The sequence below is a fragment of the Anas acuta genome, chromosome 12 (genome assembly GCF_963932015.1).
Source record: "Anas acuta chromosome 12, bAnaAcu1.1, whole genome shotgun sequence".
NCBI lineage: Eukaryota > Metazoa > Chordata > Aves > Anseriformes > Anatidae > Anas > Anas acuta.
The window spans coordinates 14,669,101-14,695,840 of record NC_088990.1 but is presented as its reverse complement, the minus strand read 5'-3'; the positions used below and the strand labels follow the sequence as shown (position 1 = coordinate 14,695,840).

General features: G+C 39.0%; 1 long non-coding RNA gene across 1 annotated transcript; it reads left to right on the top strand.

Moving 5' to 3' along the window:
• LOC137862980 (uncharacterized) lies at window positions 1-26,740 on the top strand. Its single transcript, XR_011100603.1, has 3 exons — window positions 1-850; window positions 18,759-18,865; window positions 22,965-26,740. It is a non-coding gene; the product is annotated as an uncharacterized lncRNA (long non-coding RNA).

Below are 26,740 nucleotides of genomic sequence, written 5' to 3'. Positions count from 1 at the left end.
GGGGAAGCTGGGTCTGAGTTTATCAGAAGGGTGTTCCCTTCCCTTCCAGCTTCCCAGGCAGGAAGGGCAGACAAGAGGGTTTTGTTACTCTGCCCTCTGAACTGGCTTAAGATTCGCATGTAGGTTTTGGAAGTAGCCCCTGAGGGAAGGGATGGGAAATGGTTTGCAGTTAGGATTATTTTTTTTCCTGCCCTGGCTAGTGAACATTCGGAATGGCCTCTTTGGCATATCTTTCCAAGTTATGACTGCCTGTGGAAGTGAGAAGGTTCCCTGAGCTCAGCTGAGAGGCGGTGAGGGAACTGAACTGGGAGTTTTGCCAGACTACTGGCAGTGAATATGGTATAGGATAGAATATTCTGTATGTGGAGTATTCTGTATCATTGGTATAGAATAGAATAAAGGTTTCAATTTGTATGACTAAGCTGTAAATTCATCCAGAAGACGGATTCCATTCTGCTTTTCCTTTACTACTGTGAAAGGAAGGAACCTTTGGTAGAGCTAAATGGGTAGCATGTAACCAGACAGATAATGTGGAGTGACTTCTAGCCTGAAAGTCAGTTTTGATTCTTGAAGTTTTTGTTGTCTCTGTATATATCTGGAGTGTGGTATGACTTTGTTGCCCTTTACAATGCAAATCATCAGAGAGGAACCACGTGTAATTTATTTATCGGCACAAACAGGGTCAATACATTGACTTCTGTAATAGATACAGGGTAACAATACTGGGAAAGGAAACACAGGGAAGCAGTACATGTTGCTCAAGTAAAGACAGTATCCTGTAATATTGTCTTCAAATTGATATCAGAATAATCATTTATGGTATTTCTCATGATTTTCCTGTGTCTCCATGGTGAGTACATTTTAGAAATCTGTTTTTTTTTTGAAATGTTTTCCTTGAACCATCACAGACCTCCGGATATTCCCAATTCACACCTGTTTTCCATCCATTTTCTGACTGCACAAGTTACTATTTGAGTTTGGTAATTAAAGCAATTTGCTTGCTTTGTCCCAAGAAGAGCATAAATCTTCAGGAACTCACAGGGAGTTCCTCGTCATTGTAGTGAGAAACATAAAACCAAAGTCAGCAGCAATGGCATCTGTAACAGTTCTTTGTCATTTTTCAAAATGTTGAAAGGCCTAACTTGCATAGCCTTCTGCTGTTTTGCTCTCAGACAGCTCTTTTGGGGTTCCTTTTTAGGCTGGTGGTGGATGCTGATTTGCTGTCCCTAAAAGTACTGATCTAAGATGCTGCTGATTTTTTTTTTTCTCTCAGTTATACTGCCTTTTTTTTCTCTCTGTCAGTACTTATCTTTTAAGTTCATTTATAATGATACTCCCGAAGCAGAAGATAGTCACAGATACACAGGAAAATTTGTGTACAATATAAAATTAAGCTGTTCTGTGTCCTTTTGTTCAATTTGTGTGGACACAAAAGGTTTCATAAATACTGTGTCTATTTTCTGCCTAGAGATTGCATAGAATGCATCCTATGTTTTTGAGCTTTCCCAGAGTTATTTCTTAATTTTTATGAGTGGGGCTGGATAGAACTTCTTTATAGTACCAGAAGTTCAAAAAATGTAGTCTCAAGAGGTGGCTGTACAATCATTACAGCTTTCAGGGGATGACCTTAGAGGAAAATATACTGTATTGTTTTTTGCTTTTGCTGATTAAAGAGCATGCCCATGACATACACAGGCAGCTACACAACAGATTTTTCAATGTTCAAGGCTGGAGCAAAGTAGAACGTGCAAGGTGGATACAAAAGTAGAGGCATCTAGAAAATCCAGGAATTACATTAACAGAGGTGGGTAAACAAGATTGAATTTCTTTTGTCCAATGTCTGTCAGCACAGAAGATACTTAGACCATTGTTGCTGATGTCCAAACCACATCTCTGTTCCAGCTGTGTATTTTCAGAATATCAAGAAGTAGAAGCTTACCATGTGCTAGAGATACTTACTGCTGGACATAGAGTCAGCATAGTTGGCCCTATGCAGTGCTGTGTGCTGTTTTGGGGAGAAACAGGAGGGAGAGGCTGACAGAGCATCTTTATTCTCATTACCTCTGTGAGTACAGCTATTGGAGAGTTAGCACCATCAGACTGCTCTTATGGCTGCTGAGATTGATTTAAAAAAAAAAAACAAAAACAACTGGTTTTAAGATTAAGAATTTTTTCTTGTCTCCCTGCCATCTCCATCCCATTGTCTTTCGCAATAAACCAAGTAGAGGCACAGCAGAGCAATGAATAGCCTGGTGGGTTAACATCGGTGTTAGTGGCAAAAATGAAAAATGTGGGGTGTTTTTTATCCTCTCGATAAAGCAAGTCAAAAGAGGAGGCCATGTTCAGGGATGACATCAAAGGATTAACAACATTTTCCTTTCTCTCAGCTCACTGTGATTTAAAGAGCTGGTGATGTCAGAAAACTGGAAATCCAGACAGAATTGTTGATCTTACCTCGCTATGAGAAGTTGCATAGGCTAGCTTTTCCTTTCTAGACATTGTACAGCCTTTCTTACATGAAGGATTTCTCATATTTCATTTGGGCTAATTATGTTGCCTCCCTTTCCTGCTGTCAGGAATTAATACCACCATGCCTGACTCCATCCATTCTGAAAATAGCTATCGATACAGCTCACAGCTATTTTTATCTCCTAGTGTCAACATAAAGCAGCAGGCACATGTTCCCAGAAGAAACTCTGACTTTTCACAGCTCCTGCATCAGCAAAGTTAGAAGGCTCAAAATGCAGGAGTAGCTTGGGCAAAGTTTGAAGTGTTCTTTATTCTTGCCTTTCCCCTGGAAAAGATGCAGAAATTTGTATATCATGGTGAATTTCAAAGCCTTACAGCATTTGGCCAAATTTGTCCCCCTTTTTTCAGCTTTAAAAACAGGAGTTTTTCAAGTCATGTTGTGTTTCCTGTATCCCCAGTGTTCAGCTATGGATTAGCTTTCTATCCAGGTATGCAGTAAGGAATGTTTTTCATTCGCGCATAATAACTTTTGTCTCTAGAAGTAAGTCTTCTGTGTGCTTTACCATTTTGGTTCTTGAACTTCTGTAATAATAGGAGCCAGGAGCTGGACTCAGCAATCCTTGTGGGCCCCTTCCAACTTGGGATAGTCTTTGATTCTCTCTGAGATGGGGAACAGCAGAAGGGATCAATGAGACACATCTCCCTGGGCTTGAGTAACTTTTTTGGGAGCTTCCCTCTCTTTAAAAGCATCAGGAGCCAATTTCAGTGCCTGAGGGCAAGTTAGAAGCAAGAGGAACTTGGCATGAGGCTTTTGGCATTTATGAATTGCAGATAGCAGCAATCCTTAAACAAACTATGACAAAGGAAATAAGTATTTTTAAATCTCAAAGAGATTTTTAAATCCAGTTAGCACAGCTGTGTATAGGGAGTGGTGAACAGGCTGGTATTAAGGAGCTATAGTATTACTTGTACTCATTTTTTCTTTTTACTTGTTTTGTGGTCAATCATGGAACTATCTGAATAATCAGAGATGATAAAGAGTCACATTCTCTGGTGTACAGGAAATTAAGACATCTGTATGCATGAAAACCAGCCGGAAAGTGTTCGGACAGGGGTTTCTGAGTAGCTGATGAGGTCAGAGTTGGAAGCCAGTTATGGTCCGATTTGATGATCATACAATAGCAGAGGGGGTCTGAAGATTCCTTTCCAAACAGATGAGCTGGGGCTATGAAGTTTCTGTCATTTTGGTTGTTGTAGAAACAGTCCTTAAAGGTCTTTACAGAGAGGCAAAATAAAGCTATGTGAAATGTTTTTTCTTGAAGTTGGAAACCGGCTCCAGAAAGTTTTTAAGCAGCTGCATTTGAGGCTTACCTGTTTTCACCCTTTAAAAAAAAAAAAAAGTGCTGAAGAGCTCTGCCTTTCACACGTCTCTTCCGCAGAGATTCAGAGAGGAAGTTGTATGCTGCTGCTGCCCAGTGCCTCCAGACGTTGCCTCGGTTGGTTGTTGGAGATGCTTCTCTGAATGTGGAGGGACAGTTAGCACTGGTTAGATGCAGTAATACGAACTCTGATTCAACGTGGCAGTTATTAGAATAAATATGGCTTTCTCAGATACTCTGACACAGCTTTTTTGAGGTTTTTGTGTTTGACAGTTTGTGGGTTTTGGTTTTGGGTGGCTTTTTGTGTTGGCATATTTTTATTGCTTTGCTTTTGTTTGTGTGGTATGTTTTTTGTTTTTTATTATTTTTTATTTATTTATTGTTACATGAGAGAAGACATTAGAAACATTTACAGTTTAAATGCCATTCATAGAAGTTCTGTAGAAGACCAGAATGATGAAGCAGCTGGCAACAACTTAGTTTCCAGCTGAGGCTTTTGGTCTTTAAGTTTCGTAGCACTAAGGGTATCTGGTAGAGTAAGAAAGCGAGCCACGTGTGGTGGATTCTTGTATTATCAACGGAGGATAAAAATGCTACAGCTCATTCTCTCTGCTGTATTTGAATTCATGTGAGCACTGGGCAGTGGTGAGGTGAACTGCATTTTGTGCAGAGTAGCAAAATTGCAAGTGTTCACATTCACAGAGAAAAATGGAATTGGTCCATTTATTTCCAGACATGAGCAAAGGAAATAGTCATTACCCCTTTATGGCTTCTGAAACCTAAGCATAGTATTTGAGTCTATGACTTCAGTGAAGAATGAGCAAAAGGTAAAATCCCATAGCGCCATCTGAAAAAAAAAAAAGATTTAAATAACAAAAAAAAAATAATAAATATAACAGATTGAAATGTTCATATCAGATCTCTGCTGAAGAATTTTTAAAAGTTAATCTCCACCGGTGTTTCACCTGGAACATTCACAGACAAACTTGTATTCTTACTGGGAGAGATAAGAACAGTTATACGTTGTCCTGATATGATAAAGCATCTTGGATTTCGTAGCTCATTCTGATTGGTCAGGTGGTTGCTTGGTTTAATAATTCTTCATGCCTAGAATGACAAACTGCAGAATTCCCATGGCTAAAAACAGTTACAGTGCAGGAAATAAACCAGGTAACTTGCATGCTGTGAATTATCAGAGCTCCCCTCCCTGACATGGAAATGTACCATCTGTTGGTTTGGGGATGCCAGTTCTGTGTCTAGGTTCTGTTCACTGTCAGTGGGCCCAGCAGTGCAACACTTATTTTTTTCTAAATGAAAGACTATGAATCTCTCAATAAAGGTTTACTGTTGTGACTGTTAAGCAATAATGCATGTGGTTGAAACATTGTCTGTTTAACCTCATTGTGCCAGTTCTGCCAGCATGCTCAGTTTGAGCACTTGTCATGTGTTACAGAATGATTTTCAGTGAGACCCAGCTCCTAGAGCAGCATGAGCGAGTGAGAATCTCAGCTTTGGTGGAGTAGGGTAAGGTTGTTTGTTTAAATGACTATTCATGAAGAAAAGCCTGGAAGTGTCATGTGAATTCAAAATCCAGAAAGAAACCTGACATCAAGGTATATTTCCTGTGAAACTGTTGAAATGAAGACATTAGAACATTCATTTCTTTGGAAGAGTTTATCTCAGGATTTAGGGAGATCAGCAATATCCCCATAATCTCACATAGCTGTTGTTTGTTTTTTGTTGTTGTTTGTTTGTTTGTTTGTTTTTTGTTTTTTACATATCCAGCTAGCTCTTATTTAGGAGGCATATAGTGGAGGTTCATACAAATGAAAACACAGAAAATGCAAAACATAGCAATTGAATTAAATGTGCTGTAAGACTGATGCAGAAAGGGGAGGTGCATGTGCATAGCTAGTCTATAATCTAGAAGATCAGGACAGAGTTCACTCAGTCATGTGGAAGTGTTAGAAAATATATGTGCATCACTGAATCTGTTCTTCAGGTATGTAAAGCCCTTCAAAAACAGCTGAAAGGAAGAAATATACTGTACATATCTTGCCTTGATTTGTTTTGTAGGTCACTAGTAATATTTTACTTTGTTTACAATTACCTGTGGAGACCTCAGTTATATCAAATGACCCCTACTTTAGAGCTGTAGAAGTACTGGGGAAAGGAGGTCTGCCTCGAGGAGCTTATGCAAATGGCAGTAAAATTAACTTTTTTTTAATTTTTTTTATTTACAGTCAAAAGAGCTGTTAGTAAGCAGGTGGTCAACAAAGGGAGTGCAGATCTTCAGCAGCCCAGTTTCAATGCCAGCTACAATAGAAACAGTATCATGTACTCTTTCTCCATGTCCAGACTCAGGAATTAAGTATGTTTTCTGACTTCAGCAGACGTCAGAACATATTTATGCCTTTAACAAATAAGTGTTAAAAACATGTCACACACTGATTTGTTGCCTTCACTTAGGATTTTTGACTGGCAAACCTTTTAAATGTTTTGAGGGCCAAGAAAACCATAGGCCACTCAGTAATGGGGAGTCACTGATTACATAACAGATTGCATTCATAACCGTAATTAATTACCTAGAATCTATAATTTCATTAATTATTTGCATTGAATATTACACTGAATATTTATTTAAAATGATCAGGTATTCTTGATTTTTTTATAAGCTCGTTATAAGAAATTGATGATGTTTGGATGGAAATGACATAGCCCTTAAAGACAGAAGGTTTTTGGCAGATGAGTGTTGTTCTTGTAGAAGCAAGCTAAGAAGCTGAGTAAGCAAGTAAAATGAACATCAGCCTTCCAGTTCAGAGGCCTGTGTGAACTGGTGTTTGCTAACGCGTAATTGTAGTGGTTCCATGCTGCATCTCAGTCCCATTTTTCCTATCACAGTTCAGGCTGACTCTGGTTTTGAGGTTTTAAAACAAGTGCAGCTACTTTGCAGAAGGAATATTAGTTGTGCTCAGCAGAGGATTGCTATGGGATCCTCCTTGATTTCAAACAGCCACATTCTTTCAAGCTTGGTAATGTATTTAGTGATAATGAAAGCCAGTAGCTCATTGTGTTGGTATGAGCAAGGTGTAATGCAAATATGCATTGTGCAAACATTGTCAGACTGCCAGTGTAAATTATTCAGGTTGATCCTAGCCTTCTATAAGGACAGATTGATAATCAAGGGGAAGATCCTTGTCTGAAAGCCTAACTACTGTTAGTGCCTTGGCATCAGGAGATCTTCCCAGAGAGCAAAATGAATGACAGGTTCCCTGCCATACATACCACCTTGACAAAGTCCATGGCAAATATTAATCAATTGATTCAACCCTTTTAAAACAAGCTTTGCTTTGTGTTTAGAAGCTTCTCAGGCTGAAGGTATAACAAACCATTAAAGGAGAGCAGCTTCCCGATGGTGCAGGTACAGTGTCCCCTTCTTAGACTCAGAGTTCTCTACTGGTATTGAAAAAAAGCATCAGAGACAAAAATGCTGCCTGTCAATCAATGTGTTTGTGACTAGCACACAGACTGGAGAAGAGCCTTCCAAGGGAAGTCACTAGCATGCTGGTACGTATGTATTAGTTAGCTGAGAGCTATATTGTTTAAAAACATGATTGGATTGATAGCAAGAAGTCTGAAAATTAATGTTAGCCTCAAGCAGAGAAGCATGTTGTAACCCTGGCTTCCGGTTTCCTTTGGTCGCATCACTAACCCATCTTCTTACTATCAGTGCCTGAATGTGTGGAATCCCTGAAGCTGTAATAAAAAGACCTGGTGAGCATGTAGAACTGGGTGAAGAGGAATTACTGGAAATCTGAGGCACCTCCCTGCATTTGCAGAGCAAACACCTCTTATAATTGATAAGTGTATTTGTTTAGTGTTACAAGTCACAAATCTCTGGTAAGTAATGCCTCAATAGCTCAAACCTTTGAGGTACTACTAGTCGTTCCCCAGCATTAGAAGAAAAGCCTTCATATGAACATTTTTGAGTGAGGAAAGTAAATGTTTTAAATGTGTATCTCAAGCTGCTTGTTCAAACAAATGCCTGTGGTATGGCTGGGCTGCATGGATGAAAGAAAAGTCACTGGGCTTTCAGACTGGAACATATATTGTCCACTCTGATTTCAGCTTTTATTGCAAGGGCTCCAATTTTACCCAAATTGACAGCAACTTGGCAGAAATTGTCCTCTGCATGTTCTTTTTATATAGGCTTACTAGCAGTAAACTCCAAAATTGGACAACTAAAACTTCTTGGTGAGCCTGGTGAACCCAGCATCTCCTTCTGTGTGCAACCCACAGATGGAAAACTACCATATTTCATGTTGTGTCAGCTCATGTTTTTAGCTTGGGAGATTGCAGGTTCAATATTTGGACTGTCAGCAATGTGACCTCCCTGACAGAAACGAAAGGCATGAGAGTGGCCTCCTGCCTATGCAGAAAAGGAGGAGGATGTGTCCGTAGAGCAGGATGCATGATAGACTTATCTCTGTCTTTCCCTACCATGTTTTCCCTCCAGCTTTTCTCAAGGTAATGTGGATGCCACTTCCAGGTGAGAGGATCTATCCACCACTGGCTCACAGGTGCTTCCTTTAATTCACAATACATCTTCTACCACATTTCCAGCTTTGTGTTTCAGCGTGTCCCTAAGAGATTTTGTATACCTTCTGCAAGTCAGTATTATTAGAGTGAAAGTAATTTGATAAATTCAGCAGGTCAGATTACACAAAAGATTCTTTATAGGTATTTGCTTGCAACAAGGACAGGCTGTTTGTTAAGAGGAAGAAGAATCAGAAATTGAGTTAATAGCCCTGAAATTGAAAAGCTGTTGTGTAACTGTACGGATGCAAAACTTTTTGAATGAAAAAATCAGTCCTCTCAACTGTCTAAGATATTGCATACGTAATATTTTTACAAATAGCATAATCTTTCTTGAAAGAAAGGAGTTGGGGCTTGAGGTCTTAAAAAGTCCTCCTTTGCTGCAGCTCAAAGCTAGTCTGGCAGTAACTCAGAAGATTTCTGTTAGCTGATGCTTTTTCTTTTTCATCTCCAAGGACAGTCTTTTGCTTCTTTTTGCTTCTTTCTTTTCTTTTCTCTTTTCTTTTCTTTTTCTTTTTTTCTTTTTCTTTTTTTCTTTTTCTTTTTTTCTTTTTCTTTTTTTCTTTTTCTTTCTTTCTTTTTCTTTCTTTTTCTTTTTCTTTTTCTTTTTCTTTTTCTTTTTCTTTTTCTTTTTCTTTTTCTTTTTCTTTTTCTTTTTCTTTTTCTTTTTCTTTTTCTTTTTCTTTTTCTTTTTCTTTTTCTTTTTCTTTTTCTTTTTCTTTTTCTTTTTCTTTTTCTTTTTCTTTTTCTTTTTCTTTTTCTTTTTCTTTTTCTTTTTCTTTTTCTTTCTTCTCCTTTCTTTGTCACTCCTTAGCAGTATCTTGGTCACTTAAAAAGTATTTGGTTCCTTGCCACATACATGAGTGTCCACAGAGGGGATTAAAATGTTCAGCTCTTGCTGGACAGTTTGATGGAAAACTGCTCACATACTTCTAATGACCTCCTTGGTGGATACGTGGGTGGTTACGCTGTTGTAGGTGTTCAGTCTCCAGAGCTAGAAGCCTCCTTGTATTTCATATCCAGGGGTGATAAAGACTTGTAGACTGTTGTTCGCTGTGGGCAAAAGGAAATGCCTTTAACACAGTGTAAAACCTAGATTGTGTCCGTGTTTTAGTAGTTGCTCTCAGTGCTGCTCACAAATGTAGTTTCACACTTCATCTCAGTGGAGTCCTGTAATCTGTACCTAGCTGTGCCATACGAAATGAGGTTTCTTAGGCTATGCATGCTTCCAGTTAGAAAATGGAGACTCCATTAACTTTTGCGAGCACTGGAAAGGTGTTAGTACTATAGCTGGAGCAGTGGATGAGGCAGGACATCATTGCTTTCATCAGCTTTGCCTGGATCACTGGTTGCTGCATCCACAAATTATAAAATCTGTTAACATGTGCTACCAAATTCTGTAATCCCCCTGCTGTTTGCTGGTGCCTATGTCTTTATTGCTCTCTAAAAGTGACCAGATGGATGTTCAGCCAAAAAGCTTTCCAGTGGTTTCACCTGTAAGACGGTAACTATACACATGCCTAAGCTGCCAATATCCTTTCCTTTCAAACTAGTTAGTGTGAAATTTACAGTTCCACTTCCGTGGACTTAGGTTTTATTCTTGTGGCTGCCCCTATTAAAGATTATAATACAGCATGAACGTAGATACTGCCAACAAATACAGAGTTCTGTTTTCTGTCTTTGACTGACACTTCCGAGTACCATATTCTTAATGTCTTTGTTTGAAGACTGAGTTGGACGCATTGGTGGAAGAAGCAGCAGATTACATCTAAAAAATAAAGATGATAACAATGGGAGGAAGACGTTGAGGACACCCTCCTCCCCACCCCCACCCCCCCCAAACATTAGAGCCAAGATGCCAAAGCACCAAGGTAACTGCAGAGTTTGATACAACACCTATCAATGGACAATAGAAGTCACAGTACATTTCCACAGATGTTTCTTTGAGATCCAAACTGTTCTATGAGCTATGTTGCCCTGTAGATGGGAGAACAGCCTATTTTGTGCATAATAGATTCAGGAATGGGCTGGAGGGCTGGATCTGACATAATCTTAAGCCCTTTTCTGGGGACGGGGGGATGGGGGGTTACTAACTGGACAACTGTGCAACCAACCACTTGTATTCATCACTGGTCAACTGTAAGAGAGTTTGGTGAATTGACATCAGTTGATTAGCTCAACATGTTTCTGTTTCATGTGTTTGTGAAGGGAACTGTAAATAAACAACCTAAGAAGTAGACCAGTGTGAAAGGGGCTGGGTAGGAGATAAAGTGATAGTGGCTTATAAAAGTGTTCTTGTTCTTTTAAAGAAAATCAGATTATTTTTTTAAGACATTACAATAGTCTGTTTAATTAAAAATAAAAAAATAAATCTGCTTTTGCAAAAAGCACAGCCCTAGTAGAGCAGTGCATGACAATTGAGATGGAAATGCCTTGGGCCAGAGACGTCTGCTTTCTTCTTTCAGCTACAGAAAATATAAAAATAAAGCACAGTTGCCAGTGCAAGAACTAACTCCAGATTTTAAAATGTTCCTGCTGAGAAATACTAGTTACATAAGCAAGGAAATGTGTTTTTCATACTTAAAAACAGTTTTCTACTGAAGTCCCTCTTACTAAAGTTTAGGAAATCTAAATGACCTTCTATATAGATAGTAATGTGAGATGTTATTTTTTTTGTACTAAGAAAATACGACAAGCTGATTTTTCCATTTTTTCAAAATTAATCTTTACAATTTTTGTTCAACTCTAGTTCCGTATGTTCTCTCTTGAGCAAGAGAATATACAAATGTGCAGGTCTCCACACTTCTACTCTGCAAGTTGTGTGGTTCTAATGCATCTGTTAGTATAGAATCCAGAAGTAATATTCTGCTTAGCCAGCTCCAGTTCTTACTTTCTTTTTCCTTTTTCTTTTCCTAAACAAGTGCTCTAGAGAGCACCAATGGAATTTCCTGAAGACTGAGCAACTTATATCCCGTTACAAGTCTTCTACATGTTTCGTATTAGGTGAAAAAAGTATGCTGTCAAAAAACAAATTTCCACCTGTTGCCTTTGCAAATTCTGTCTCGGAGACGGGGTGCTACTTGTTTCTTATGAAAATAACAATTTGCATAGTGTGCACAGTCTGTGCCACTGAATTCTCATCTTTCTTGACGTCTTGAGTTTCACATGTGTAACTGTTGGCATTTATCTTTGGAGTGATGAAAGACTGTGAGAGCATGTAGAGGTGTGATAGAAATGGGAACAGTAAGCTTGCCAAATTCTGCAGTATTTGTGTGTGGTTAAAATGCTGCAAACATCCTCTTGCTCTTTGCTATGGTATGTACTATAGCTTCCTAGGGAGTGTAGGGATGAGCTTGTTTCCACTGAAAATATATTTAAACTGAACTAAGTCCAAGGTTAGGTGCTTAGCCATATGAACTGTTGGCTAGGAGAGGTTTTTAACTGAATATTAAAAAACCTACTAACAGCCTCCTTGCAGAGCTTGCTCTATCAGAAGAAAAAGAACCATACCTCCATTTGTGGGCTTGGCAGAGCTGTGATCAGAGGTATGGGCACAGAAATAAAGGACAGCATGGCTGGGTAGCTGACCAGTATTGTTTGTCTTTTTAGAACTGCTATCAGAGCATGGTCCAAGGTTGTGTCTTTGGTAAGCTTGTTCTTCTAGACAGTTGGAAAAATTGCTGGAAATGAAGCAAAAGAAACTTGATTAAATAGTGCATCTATTTATATGTATGTATAGATATGTATAGATATGCACAAGAAAAGGCTTGAATTATCAGGCTTCATTTTTATGGCTAGAGTGTAAAAATTTCTACAATGATAAATTTAAATTTATCACTTACACTCATTACATGAACTCTGCATGTTCCATTCCCAAATGATCATATGGAATACTTCTCAGCGATTGCTGTAGCCAAACACGTATGATGATACACTGCTAAACGTCCTTTCTTTCCTACAACCCTTGCTTCCTCGGCAACCATTACCTTTTACACCTGTTGTATCAGCACCTGTGAATAAATTGTGTTTTAGATGAAAAGATGTACCACAGTTACAGAACCAGCTGCCTCGAAGATCCACCTCTGCTTTTTCCTGGATGTCTTTAAAGCAGCATGATTGACTTCCAAGCAGAACCCACAGGTCTCGCTTGCAGGCTAGCGATCTGAGCCAGAGAGACCTTTTTGGGATAACCCGGCATCATGCATCCTTTGTAGGCCTTTGTAGTTCTGTTCTTGCTATCTATAGAAATGTATTCAGGGAAGGAGGGGTAAAATAATATACCTTAGCATTTTTTACAGTTTAAGCAGGGTCAAGAGGTCCACATTAACCTTCTCTTGCAGACCCTGCAAGGTGTCAGCGTGATTCCCTACAGTCACTGGCAAATCCTTTCCTCAGTATTCCCAGCTGAGCACCCCTCATCTGGCAGGGAGGAACTGATTTTGTTTGTATAGGGAAGGTCTATTCTAAAGGCCTCGTTTTCTGAATGTCCAGTCAATGATGGTGAAAGGGTTATCTGAAGTCAGTGGCCAATGTTCGGAGATGTGGCAGGTTTTGGGAAGAGTCTTGTTACCAGTATAGCAAGGAGGGTACCATCACCAATCAAATAGTCAAATACACAGGCATTCATATGATAACCGCACTGGCACAGCCTTCTTCTGCAGCTAGATAACTACTTTGGAATATAACACTAACTTGCTATTTTGTGGTTTAGTCTGGGTGTAACTCTTAGTTTCCTGTATGGTGGTGGTTTTATACACTTTTACCCATTAAGTGCTACTTTTAGAACTGTATTTCTGAAGAGCCAGGCTAAATTTTCCTCTGGTGCTGTAGCTGAAGGATCTGTATGTTAAAATGTTCTGGGCCTCTGCTTTCTCTCTTCTGTTTGTTTGAATGACAGTGACATGCTTGGTTTGATGTAGAGAAGAGTGGGTAACATATTTCCTACCATGTGTCCTACTGCATTGTGTAAACACTGAATCATATTCTATGATTCTGTGAAATATGGATGTCCTTCATCTATAAATGAAGACCCTCATGCTGTTGATCACTAGTCATAAGATCTGGTAAGCATGGTCAAAAACAAAATGAGATTTGGACTGGAGAGACTGAAGTGACAGGAGGGTTGTGATCTTTTTCTGAGTTGCACCATGCCCCTGTCACTATTTGAAATATAAGTGTCCTGTAGCAGATGTGACATTTGGGTTCTGAAACTTAGTGTAAAGAAAGGAATTGAAAAAGTAAAATGTAAGGACCGACTCAGTGTTTTAATGTGTTTTAGATGACTCAGTATTCTTGATACCATATACATCATTTCTGTTCTTGTTAATCCTAAGTGCTTTTCAGGATGTTGAGAAGCAGGTTTTTTGTGTGTGCTTGGTCATATGTACAGTATCGCGAGCTCCATGTCTTCAGGTTGGCAGTAAGGTTATGTCTGTACTTCAGTGTTGATTACAGGGTTGGGAATATTGCAGCAGACCACCAAAGACCAGAACAAGCACGTTTTTCCTGAGGGAGTTGACTCGTGAAAGCAGTCATCAGATTCTTCAGGACAGAACTTCTAAAGAGAGGCATAGACTGTGCTCCTGTCTATAACATGGGACATACTAATGCACTACTGTCTGGGGCAATACACTGACTAGATTTACTGTTATTTTGGGTTGAATAAGGGAATAATCTCACTTGTGTCCAGATTGATGTGGTATAGGAGAACAGATTCAGGATCTCTGTTCTTGATTGCTTAATGTTCTAATCTCTTTGTTTTTTGATACTGCTTTGTCTTTACATCGCTAAATAAGTCTTTAATCTTCTATCACTGGTTTTGAGTCCTTGTTCAGGTAGTGCTTGGAGCAATGTAAGGTTTATTTCCTGTTCCATCTTGTGTTCCTGAAACAGATGAAGATTAATCCAGGGCAGAAGCATTAGCTAGGGGAGAAGGCAAGATGTAACGTAAGGTTATGTTTGTGGAACAGAGTGCCTCTGTTTGCAGGCTGTGTGTCATGTAGGGCAGAACAATCATTTAATACTGCAGTTCAGACCTCAATTACAGCCTGTGCAAGGCGGTGGTTGATGGTTCAGTGTTCTTGGCTTGGTACAGGTGCAATAGGGCATCTACTCAACGTGGATGCAAGAGTTCCTGCAAGAGAAAGGCATAGGTTAGAGGGAATCCTGCAGGCTGTCATCTGGAGCACCCATACCTGAGAGAGTCTTCAGTGCTCCTTCTCCCTTAGGTTATCATGGCTATGATCAGCATTAAAACGCTGAAGAAAAATATTTGTAATGGTTGTCCAAAATTTCTATCAATAACATAATAACAGAAACATAATACTGCTTCTCTGACACCTCTCAGTGTGAGTCTCTGAGCTTTCTAAGAGGGATAGGTATATTCTATGGCCAGTTAAAGAACTGTATACAAAACGGCCTTGCATAAATTTCAGGATCATCACTGTGTCCAGGAGGCTCCAGCAACTTGTGTCAGCTCAGGAGTGAATGTTTCACCAGCCACTTAAATTCCTAGTGGTGCCCTTGGCTGTCATGTCTTACAAATCTCTTTCACAACACAGTAACAGAACTTTTTTTCTGCCATTTTAACTGTCTGTGATCCCCAGGGATACAGGCTTTTTTTTCTTTTCAAATACAGGCTAAGAATATCACCATGGTCCTTGTGCTTCTTAATTGGGTGCATTAGCACAACCTGAGGGAAATCCTGTCTCCACAGAGCAGATTGTTGGCCCTTGCTATTACTGTGGTTCTTAACGTTCTGTTGTTACCTACTTTCAGCTTGGTAGGTATCTTGTGAAATTAGCTCAATTTTCCTACCTTATTCATAAGTGAAGCTTCTTCTTTGTCAGTAACTACAGATTAAAAAAAAAAAAAAAGAATATTCTGGAATCCCTAACTCCTGCAATAGGTATGACAAAAATGCAGGCTAAAGAATAATCTACAGTTGCTGAATCTCTAGGTTTGTCACTCTTGATATCTAGTGCTGCTCCAACCAGATGTCCCGTGGAACTCTAATTGGTAATATTCAAATAAGAAGTTTGCTATTATTATGACCCTGGGCCAGACTGGTGTCTGGGCTACCCTCTTGCACCAACTGCAAGTCTCACACATGGTGAAACAATACTGGCAGTCGGTGTAAAAAGAACAGGCTTTAGTCTTGTTTCCAGTGCTCACTTGAATTTGTCTCATTTATCCTGCCCTGTCATCTTAAATTCTTTCCAATAAGATGTGACAACATAGCCTAAAATGTAAAAGGTCATAGTTTTTTTTTTTTTTTAAGAGTATCAGTTTCCATCTCTTGGGAGGTTATTAATAAAATTAATAATAACCTTGAAAGAGGAGAGGGAGCACTTGTACGCTGAAAAGCAATTTATTTATTAAAAAAATACTACCGACATTTGTATGATCCAGGATAGGGTGGAAAAGGAGGTTCACGATGCACATTGTCCTTCTCTCTTATTTTTTCCTACTTTATTGTAACAGAGATTTATGTATCTGCTGTCATAACCACAAAGGGAAAAAATGGATTAGAGTGAGATATCACATGGCAGAAAATTAGTGTTCTTGCTGCACTTACTGCTGTACGCAGGCAGAACCTGTATGCAGAGTCGTGCCAAGTCTGGCTTCTCACCCAGGGGCTGATGTGTCACCGCGGCAGCACATGTCCATGCCACTCTTCGGCACACTCGGCAGTTAAACGTAAATCTTGGGATTTGATTACCACACATTGCCAAGAAGCTTAAACACATGCCATTCATAACTGCAAATAGATTTTGGAAGTTTCTACTGTCAGGAACACTTGGGAGGGATATCTGTCTGGTAATCTGTTGGGTTTTATGATAATCAATTCTGATCATAATGGGTACTGTCTATTACTGCCTTGAAGCAGTGAACTGAAAGCATGCCCTATAAATGAATAAAAACCTACTTGGAAAGAATTCTTTTGTTCTCACATGGGTTAGCTGTCATCTCCTGAAATGTTATTAATTTCCTTTTGGAAATGGCTACAACAATCAAAGCTTGATATTCTCGCCAGCCATTTGGTTTGAATAAACAGCTGTATTGATTTACAGAGATGCTGGGCCTTGTGCCAGTTGTGTCTTTGCACTGCAGCTACGAGTATGAAAGGATCCCTGACACAGTGTGCCCTTGACTAAGCTGTATCTTGTCTGCTACATCCTACTGTATTCAGTTTCTTTCTGTATGTGAAAGCTGGCTGACTATTAAGGAATGTAACGATTTATGGTGTGAAAGCTGGAAGTGGCCAGCTAGCTCTTGGCTTGGTTCTTTTCATCCCAAACCCACATGTTTCTCAACCCCCCTGGGGATCCCAGCATTTCCTTCCAAGCTGTTTTAAGCATGATTCTGCTTCTCCATCTCTGCTTTTTCTATTTTAAAAAGAAAATGCCTAAAAAATGCCTTTATTGGAGACATTTCCTTCAAAAGACTAGACTAGAGCAGAAGATAAAATTAGAACGGAAGGCTCTGACCAAAGATTTAATACCTCTGTCCTTAAACAGGCTATTTCACCACTGAATGTAGTTACAGTTAAGGCAAAATAGGCTGTAAAATCTATTTAAGAAGCCAGCTGAATACATAAGACGCAGTCTTAAGCTAGCTCTGTACCTCCGTGCCAACAGTGCTACCAAGCTAGCTCAGATGTGTTTGTGGAAACTGATGCCATCAGAATGATGGCAGCATAGCCCAGGGACGGTGACCTTTCAGTGCATCAAACGACATCCTAAGAAATGGTTTGATAAGTTCTAAGGCCCCTTAACACTTTAAAAAAGTCTGTGAGTGAATAAGTGAGCTGGATTGGGACTTGGATGGGTATCAGAAAGGTCTGGCATGTGGGAGCTGCTGAGGAAGAAGTATATTTTAATTTCTTATGAGTCAGGAAGACTAAATGCAGAAAGTAGCATCTGTTGGCTATAGTGATAACTTCCTCTTTAGGAAACAAGTAACCTAACTTGAGATAAATGCTGTGATGCAAATGTGATCTTACATTAGGAATTCCATTAAATCCAAGCTGGCATATATTGAGGTAGGAAAGAGACAAATGAATCTTTATATTCTAGCAGGCTTATGATAAGCAGTAAGGTTTCATCTCAGATTGCTAAGTTTTGTGATTAGTTAGTTGATACTGCACTTGAAAATTTCCTTGTCTTACCCATCTGGACCTTGATTCTATCAAATGCTTCAGATGTGCAGGCCTGGCCATCTGCAGAACCTTGTGTAATCTCCAGAAATGACATTGTCTAAAGCAGCATCTCCCTTGCTGCTTCTGTCAGCTGATCCAGAACTTGATTTTGGAGGTAGACAATGCTCTTTGCTACTCTGCCAGTGGAAATCCAAGGTCTAGTTGACATGGTGATCTATTTTTAAGTTGCCTTACACCAAACTGTGATAGAAAAGGGAAGTGCTCTGGAAGCATCAAAGTTCTCTAGGATCTGAGTTAGCATTCCTTGGACTTGTAGTTCCAAATGTATCCACAGGGGAAAGAGGACAGAATGTGCCAGAGCGGTGACATAACCCTCATGCTACCCTTGCTTTTATATAGTTCATCTCACCTAGTTTTATTCTAGAAAACAGTGTAGAGATACCAAGTGCATGGAACAAGTCCTAGGCTGTCAGCTTTGCTGGGGGCTTTGCAGCTGGCTTCTCTTGGTAGAAACCCCAGCAGAAGAGCAGTAAAATCCTCCAGGCAGAAACTCTCCCTTGATCCTTTGATAGCTGTAAGTGACCAGTACAGCTTGTCTGCCCTTTCTACTAAGCGAATCTACTAAGCAGTAGAGAAAAAAGTCATCAGTTTTTGGATTCATTCAGGCTATGCTCAACTGACACAGAAAGCTATGTAGTGGGCCATCACATACACCATGTACTATGGGTGCATGGTATGCTGAACTGGATCTGCCCAGCATGCTGATAAATAATAAAATGTATTGGTGCCCTAGGGCAGGTTTTTGTGTTTGTCCAAGGGCCACCCAGCTGTTTGGAAAACAACAGGAAGATCATCACACACATTGTCACCATGACAAATATGAGAATAAATGAAAACGGTTCTTCTGTAATTTGTAGTATTTTCCATTTTACTTAGTGTCTCCTGCAAGGAAGTGCACGGGAGGGTGCAAATGCATGTTCTGTTTTGTGTTTGGCTTACTTTCTTTTCTGCTGCCTCCAGACCCATTGGTCTGGGGAGTACTGGTGAAAAGACTGATGTAAAAAGTGTGCCTCTTTGCTAACATGCTAAGCAATAGAAAAGTGATATGCTCCCAAGATGTAGTGTTGTGATTTCTGTTCCTTTTATTTTTGCAGAATTAACTGACACATCTCTATGATGCTGTGATCCCTGAGTCCCTCTAGCAACCTATGAATTCTATTTTGGAATGGAGTCTGAATGCTGAGAAGTCTTCAACATGAAGGTATGAGATATCTTTTCAATACAGTATTTGCTCATTTAGCCGAATTTTGTCACAGGCAGCAAATGTTATAAACTGATACTGATGAAAATCTTGATTACTGGTCCAAAAGATCTGGGCTTTCTAGCTTATCTCTTCAGAGAAAGATTTCATGTTTAGGTAAGCGGACAGCTAAGGAATCCCAACAGAGTAAATATGCCAAAAGATAAGTGATTATCCTCAAAGCCATGAATAGATTCTAAGTTGACTTCAGTATGTCAAAGGGGGTAAGTACAGCATCATTTGCCACCACATTGATGTTTCTGTATTGCTGTCGTTGAATTTAGAGAGATGTAATTAATAGGATAACAAGCAACTAATTCATAGTTTTCCTAAGAATAAACAAACTAACCTTTTGTAACTTTGAGACAAATTTGAACAGAAGCTTCTGTCAGAGCCGTTTAGATTAGATTTACAGATCTATCTACATTCTCTCCCTCTCTTCTGACCCTGTATGTGTAGGAATAGGAGAGAATCTGGATTGTGGTCTTCACTTTGCAGTTTTCTTCCTGGCCTTAAGGCTTAAAAATGGAAAACAGTGCATTTAACAAGTTGACAGCAGCTGCGGACTGCTTGAGATGTTTCTATTTTTCAGTTCAGGATTCGTGTAATTACTGTTAATTGTTGTGCCATTAGTGTCCTCTGTTACATTTTGAGAAATGGAGAAGTTATTTGGAAATGAAAAGTAGGCAATAAGCATTGAAAAATGTGGCCTGGATAAGCTGGTGGGATAAATGTAATTTTTGCTTTCTGCTTTGCATATAGATTTCATAAGGAAGGCGGCCAATAGTCCCTGTGTATATGTTACATACTTCTAAAGGAGCTTTCCTGTTTGTCTGATACAGAGCACATTCCTTAGAACAAAGGGCCTATGGGGAGCTTATTGACACCTCTGACCCTTGTTGAGGTGTTACAGAGCAAGCTGAGGTCATTCTAGGGGTTGTGTTTTGATCCTCTGCTCCTTTAGGTCAGCGCTGAGTGGAGGGGATTAAGAGATTGTTTTTAGCAGTCTGTGCAAGGGGTCCACTACTGGGGATAGCCTTGAAAAGAATGTTTGTCATTCCCACTGCCTGCTGTGGGAAATTCATAGGATCGCTGCATCAAGTGCTGGGATTGCTAGAGAGTTTTAAGCCAGAAGGAGCCTCTGGCAAGATATATCTTTTTTTTTTATGTTTCTGCGGGAGATGCTGTTTTACAACATACTTATTTAAGATGTCTCATTCATAGAGAATTGCCATATTAGCCATATTTTTCAGGTGATTTCTTCTGTAATCTTAATCTTAAATTGCAAAAATTTTTTGCAAAAAATTTTAAGTGTTTTCTCCCAAGTCTTGCTCACTGTTCTTTTTGCCCACATGAAATTTCATTTCTGTCCCTCTGGATCACAGTATTTAGAGGAACATTACTTGCCATATAAATCACTATCAGTTCCAAAACCTGCCTTAACTAACTGCTTGCCACAAGCACGTGCTTAAAAGTCACTTCATTCAACCTACTGGAGTTAAAACGTGATACCAAAGTGTGGTTTTGGCATGAGGAAAATCAATGCAAGGAAAACAGAAGATTCTCCTGGGGCACAGCTCTGAGCCTAGACTCTGGCATTGTTCACTGTGTATTGTCAGCAGGGTGCAAAACTCTGTTCTCTCTTGCTAAATTCAGCCTGTCCAATGCAAAGGACACACGCCCACAGTGTGATGCAATATAGCCCCAGGAAGTCTGTGCTCCTCCCAATGTGTTAGCTGTAGTGAGAAACACAGTTTATAAGCTGGTGATTGCAGGACAATGCAAGTTTCTTGCTTCCAAGATCTGAACTGGATTATGTTTTGGTAAAACACCATTTCACACAGTCCATATCCAAAAGACACAAAGGGTAAAACCATTTAACAATTCTAACAGGATTTTAAATATGCACATTTCTATAGCATCTGCTTTAGATGGAATACCCAGTTAGTTTGTACAGAGACTTCTGAGCCTGACGGTCTCCAGGTGCTTTCAGATGACTAGCAAAATCTTCCCTTGTTACATTCTGTCTGCTTTCTAACTTGTGCTCGACTTACCTGTTATGTCTCCCAGGGGTCTGTAGTACTGCAGTCAGTGTCAAAGCAAAGAATTTTCCTTGCATTTGCTCTGCAATAGACTTACACGCTCTAAGAGTAATGAGAAATCTTTTGAATTAATTCTGCAGGCTAACTTCAGTGTTTAAGGACAACAGTGGAGCAGAAAAAATTCTGGATCCCAAAAGAGAATTTTGCCCTTGAATATTTGATGAAATGCTCTCATTAGTTTTTCACTATATTGTAGCGTCATAATCTTACATATTGTACTGCTCAAGCCATCAGTTACTAAAAGATGTTTGGCACAAAATCCCATTGATGTTTCCAGAAATTAATTGTATTGCTTGAAAACATAGCCTCACTCTCAGAACAGCTAAAAGGAAACATTTGTGTGTTTGGAAGACAAATTCGTTGGAGACCTTCTAATTTTCAGGCAGGAGGATCATTCTTGTCTTTCCATTGATAATTGTATTATAGAATGGATTTCTTTCAACGGGAATTTACCATAAGATAATCTAATTATGCATAATTTTGATTACCTTTTTTCTTTGGGAATAATCTAATTAAAGTCTCTCAAAAAATCTATCACCTCAAATATACCCTCTTACTGGTTTCTTAATCCTTTGTTAATGCTTCTTTCATCGGCTTCTCTTTCTTATCCTTGATGATTGTTCCAGAAAAATTATCTCAGACTGTATCATCCATCTTCCCATTGTGAAGGTCTATCAGTTTAAATATCTAATTCTGTTATTCTTTCCATATGTGTTCCAGAATGTACTGTATGCACAGTAATGCATTTGAAAGAATACTTGTGTTCAAAAAAATGCATTTTTAAGAACAAAGTTGAAAAGGTGTTTAAAAACCCAACAACTTATTAGAGGTCTATGCTGCTGCCCATCGCCACAGAATCTGAATATACTCCGTGTAGAATAGTTTGGCCATTGCAGAGTATCTGGCATTTGTTTGTTTGTTTTCTAGGGAGTATTCTCTCTCTTCTCTTCACATAATTACCAGTGGGAAATATAATTCGTATAATAAATTGGTAGCTAAAGCAGTTGAGGAATTACTGTATTGGGCTTATGCCTTAAAACAAACAAAAACAATTCATTGCATCCACTATCATGCCTTAGTCAAGGAACAGTGTTCTTTAACTGTTGCCTCTCTTCACATCTCTGACTAAACTTCTACTTTGCAGTATGTTATTGCAAAAAAGCAAACAAACTAACAACAGTTGTCACATTATTTTGAACCTTGCAGGAGTGAAAGTTGTGAAGTATGGGATCATATTATTCTTTGTACTTGCATCTCAAATGGATGGATGGCACCACCTCCACAGGCTAGCAGTCCTATTTTTTTCCTTTCCTTCCTTATTATTTCAAAATTAAAACATAAAAAACTGTCTGCTGACCAGAGCTGTCAAATTGCGGTGCCAGAGAAATGAGCCTGGCCTGACTGGACTAATTAAGTTGGCCAAGGCACTGGAGGATAGCTCAAAGAGGAGTCTGAGTGCAAAAGGCAGGGAGTAACACCAACTTCTTATAAATGCACATCTTAAAGGAAACTGGCTGCTCCAATACACTTGGTTGAGTGAATGACACCACAAGCAGTCTACTAAGGGAGCAAGCAGTGCTGGAATTTAGTAAAACTGGGTTTTTAAAAGGCAGTACCTAAAGAACAGAAGGATTAATCAGCCCTCTCCCCACACCCCTTCCACACCAGCAATCAAGGTTGCTTTCACCTTAGCTTCTAACAAATGATACTTCTCATTTCTGAAACCTTTTTTGCAAGACTGTTAAAGGGAATATTGGACCATCCTAGCAGGAGTGCCCTGCACAAATTCCCATCAGGGATAGATGTACGTGCTAATAATGCCTTCTTCCACTTACAAGCAATTGATCTATACTGCTATGGCTCTGTAGTTTTTAATGTTGCTGCTGATTTTGTGTGCTTTGTTGCTTATTCTCCGCTTTTAATGTTTTTTTTTTCCTTTGTTTGTTTGTTTTTTACAGAAACAACGGCAGTACTAGCAGCGGTTGGAAAATGTCAGCTTGACAGCAAATATGAAGCTGAAATTCCCATGTCTTCCTTCCTTGATGTGCCATTACTGGGGGCGCTAAGATACTACAAGAGATACTGGATGTGATAAGCAGAAGTCTAAGCTACCTGCTCCTTTTTGCAAGTGCTGATAACTCCTGTCTTTTGACTGAAGTACAGTGTGAGTAACTGTATTCTTCCTACCTAAAATTCATCTACAGTTTCAACTGAATGCGTTCTTCATGGCCGCAGTTACCCTGTGCGGTCTACGAGTTACCAAATGACAAGTGCCCACTCGTCCATTCTTATGCTGTTTCAGATGACCAACAGTCTTGGAGGAAGAGGGTTGGAGGGGTGAGGAGAGAGGGAAACTTTGTTCCTGGAAATTTAGTCTGTAGGGCTGTTCTGCACAGCTCTTAATAGAGCCCAAGACACATCTTCACTGCAGTGAGAAAAAAATACAGTGATTGTCACGTGATCAGTTGTCATGAGAAAATAAAGTTACTTGACCTAGGGTCTCATCAGAATTCATCATACAGCAGTTTTATTGTTTTTTGTTTCTTTGTTTTGGTTTGGTTTGTGTGTGTGTGTGTGTTTTTGTTCCTCCTGCTTGAGCTTTATACTCTCAAGTCCTTGCAAAGACAAGTTTGTTTTTTTTCTTCACTACATCAAAAATGTTTATTTTCCATTTTAAGATGATTCTTTTTTCTATATCTGGCTGGTGTCTTCATCTAAATAAAGAAGTCAGGAAAGCAAGGTAGGGAATAAATAGTGCCTCTAGGAAGAGATGTTCAAGCAATTGTATCACTGTTTTCATATTTGGGAGACCAGAGTATAAGTCCATTATCTCAGGAGCATTCATATAGTAGGTAGGTGTTTTCACCTTTCTGCACTTCAGCTCCTCAGTTCTGCAGTAAGGCTAATAGTAACATGTAGCAAGGCAGTGCCGTAGTGTATACCAGCTCACTGTGGTTTGAGTATATCCATTGGGTGGGAATATTTGTAGCCCTGGTGCTTCATCAGTATTGCTTTAGGGCATTGGACTGTGGTTCTAGCAAAAGCTATGCCACTTCACTCAATGAACTCTCAGCTGTTGAGAGGGGGAGACCAAAGCCATTGCTTTGGTAGTTTTTTCAACAGACTAATGAAGGAGTTAGTGAGTATTTTGCACAGAGTGGTGGGGTGTTCTTGTTTGTTTATTTTTGCTTGTTATTCCCCCTCCTCCACAAAAAATACTAGAGATCACTTGCATGTGTATGCACAGTGGGAGAGGATGCCCAACTGAGATGCAAGCACAAATGAAAAAACTTGCAAAGTTCAAAACTGACACAATCCCAAGGTCTTGCTACTAGGAAAAAAAAAAAAAAGTTCCTTTATTTTTTCCTTAACTGAAGAAAAGATATGCTTCATCTTCCTTTTTAAAAGTGCATGCGTTTAAATCAGTACTCCGATTTTGGGGAAGGAAGAGAGGGGTATTCCAGTTCCCAAAGCCTGTTTTTAATCATCAGATTACTTTTGAGACAATCTCTGTACATTCAGCACTTGTGGTCAGTTCTCACCACCAAAAAGCTAGTGGTTTTTACAGACATTCCATAAACACAGGAAGCTTTGACTGTGTCTCTAACAGATAGGGAGACAGAAAAGCAAAATACCCACAATATAAAGGCAAAATCTAAACCTGACGTGCGAGCTCAGAACAATGACTTATGTAGTCCAGAAGTCTATCTCTCATAGTCTGAGCCAGATGTTTCGAAAAGAATGCCGAAAATCTGTAAAGTACAATTCTGACATAACCTGCCTATGGTTTAGATTTCTTTTTAATTGCTGACTTCCTCCCTGAACCATGGAGCTTTATATTCTGTTTTAGTCTTTGTTTTGCATTTGTTTCTTGGAAGGAGGGAAAGGGGCAATGTAGAAGGCTGCAAATGTGCTGTGCAAAATTCCCTTGGTGTTTTGGATGCCTGATGATCTCATAGCCATTCAGTCCTAATTTGTATCTGCAGAAGTCTTAGCCTTAATTATACCTGCAGCAGTATTTTCATGGATTAAACATATTTCATCCAAGATTTCTGTTCATCCATTCTAGGAATTCTGTCCACCAACTCCCTATGGAATGTCTCATTTTTCTTTTAACATGGGAATAGCCAAAAAGAAATTCATGTCTTTTTCCTGCAGCATTTATTGTTTTTGTAGAGTCTAATTGTTGTTAATCTCCTTTCTAAAATAAGCATTTATGTTCCTTTCATCTATGCCTTTTTTCAAAGAGAGGTCTTTCCTTCAGCCAGTTCCCTCACTAGTCTCCCTCCTCAACTTTGCTTTTGCCTACTTGCTGCCTAGAACTGAAGCCAATAACACAGGCGAAGGTAGTCCTTTCACTTTAGAATAGCATTTTAATTTTATAATTATTTTTTTCCACTTGAGTGTTAACCTTTTTGACCTTATCAGCTGAATGAATAGAGACTTAGCTAATTGCAGGCAGCTCTGTTCACCTCTTGCTCATGAGCAGTTATACTTAGTTATGAATAACTGAAATTCAGAACATTCTTTGCAAGGTACATTACTTCACTCTAAAAAGTAAAGAATTTGCTGGATGTTAATGTGCCCATTTTACTCATTTCTACACAGTTAAAATTACAGGAGAGAGCATGTAACTGGTAAATCCCTCTCAATTTCTGATGATTTTTATGAATATAATCACTGCTGAAGTAGCTGAATCTAAGAGCTTTTAATCATACACTTCAAATTTAGGATTATGAATCACAATAATTTTACAATAAATTAATTAGAACCAATATTCTTTTGACATGCTTCCTCATTTTTGAATACAATTTTTTAAAACCTGTGGTTTAATATGATATCTTACTTCACAATCAAACTGAAATACAGTGTCATCATCATCAGTTTGTTTGTCAACAGGAACTCCATTCCAGAATTTCTTGTTCGGACGGAGGAAAAAACAAACAAAACGACAAATTGGACCCAAGAATACAGATTCTGAAAGTTTCTGCAAATTGAAAAAAAAAAACAAAAAAAAAACAGTGAGGTTTTTACATGATACTGTAAAATATTGATAGTCTTAAAATAGCAATCCAAAACAAGAAGACAACAGTTTCACTCAAACATTTAAAGATAAGTATTTTGGTAGAAATAAATATATCCCTGCAAAACTTTCAGATGTTAATCTTGCAGTAAACTGCCAAAAGTTTCAGTTACAACTCCACCAAGAGAGGGGTGCTTAATTTTCTTTTTCTTTCTGTCTTTCTGTCTGTCTTTCTGTCTGTCTGTCTTTCTTCTAAAAAAAAGTCCTAACTGCTGTCTGCTAACAAAAATCAAATAGCATACATTCTATGGCACTATACAGTTAGGAATTATAAGATCTAAGCAATTGCATCTCTAATCCTAATTGCATCATCTATTGCTTATGTTCATAAAAATCAGGGTGTTGTTTTTGGGGTCCTGCTGGAAATAATTTAACATAATTTGGTCAAACTGTCCATTGAAATTTCAGCCAGTTTCCACTCAAAATCTTCCTTCAGTGTATCCTTGCCTGGTCCTGGTCCTGCTTCCTCTTATCAGTTTAGCCAGAAATCTGGAAATTCCTACCCCCATGAGTAATGCACAAGGCTGTAATTTCTCTCTGCATCTCCTCCTCCTATGGGTCTGCTTTGAAAGGAGCTAATAATTAAAAGGAAAAGACTCTTGGCCCTTGTCATGGTTTTATTAAACTTGCTTACGTGGTGGTTTTAATTAA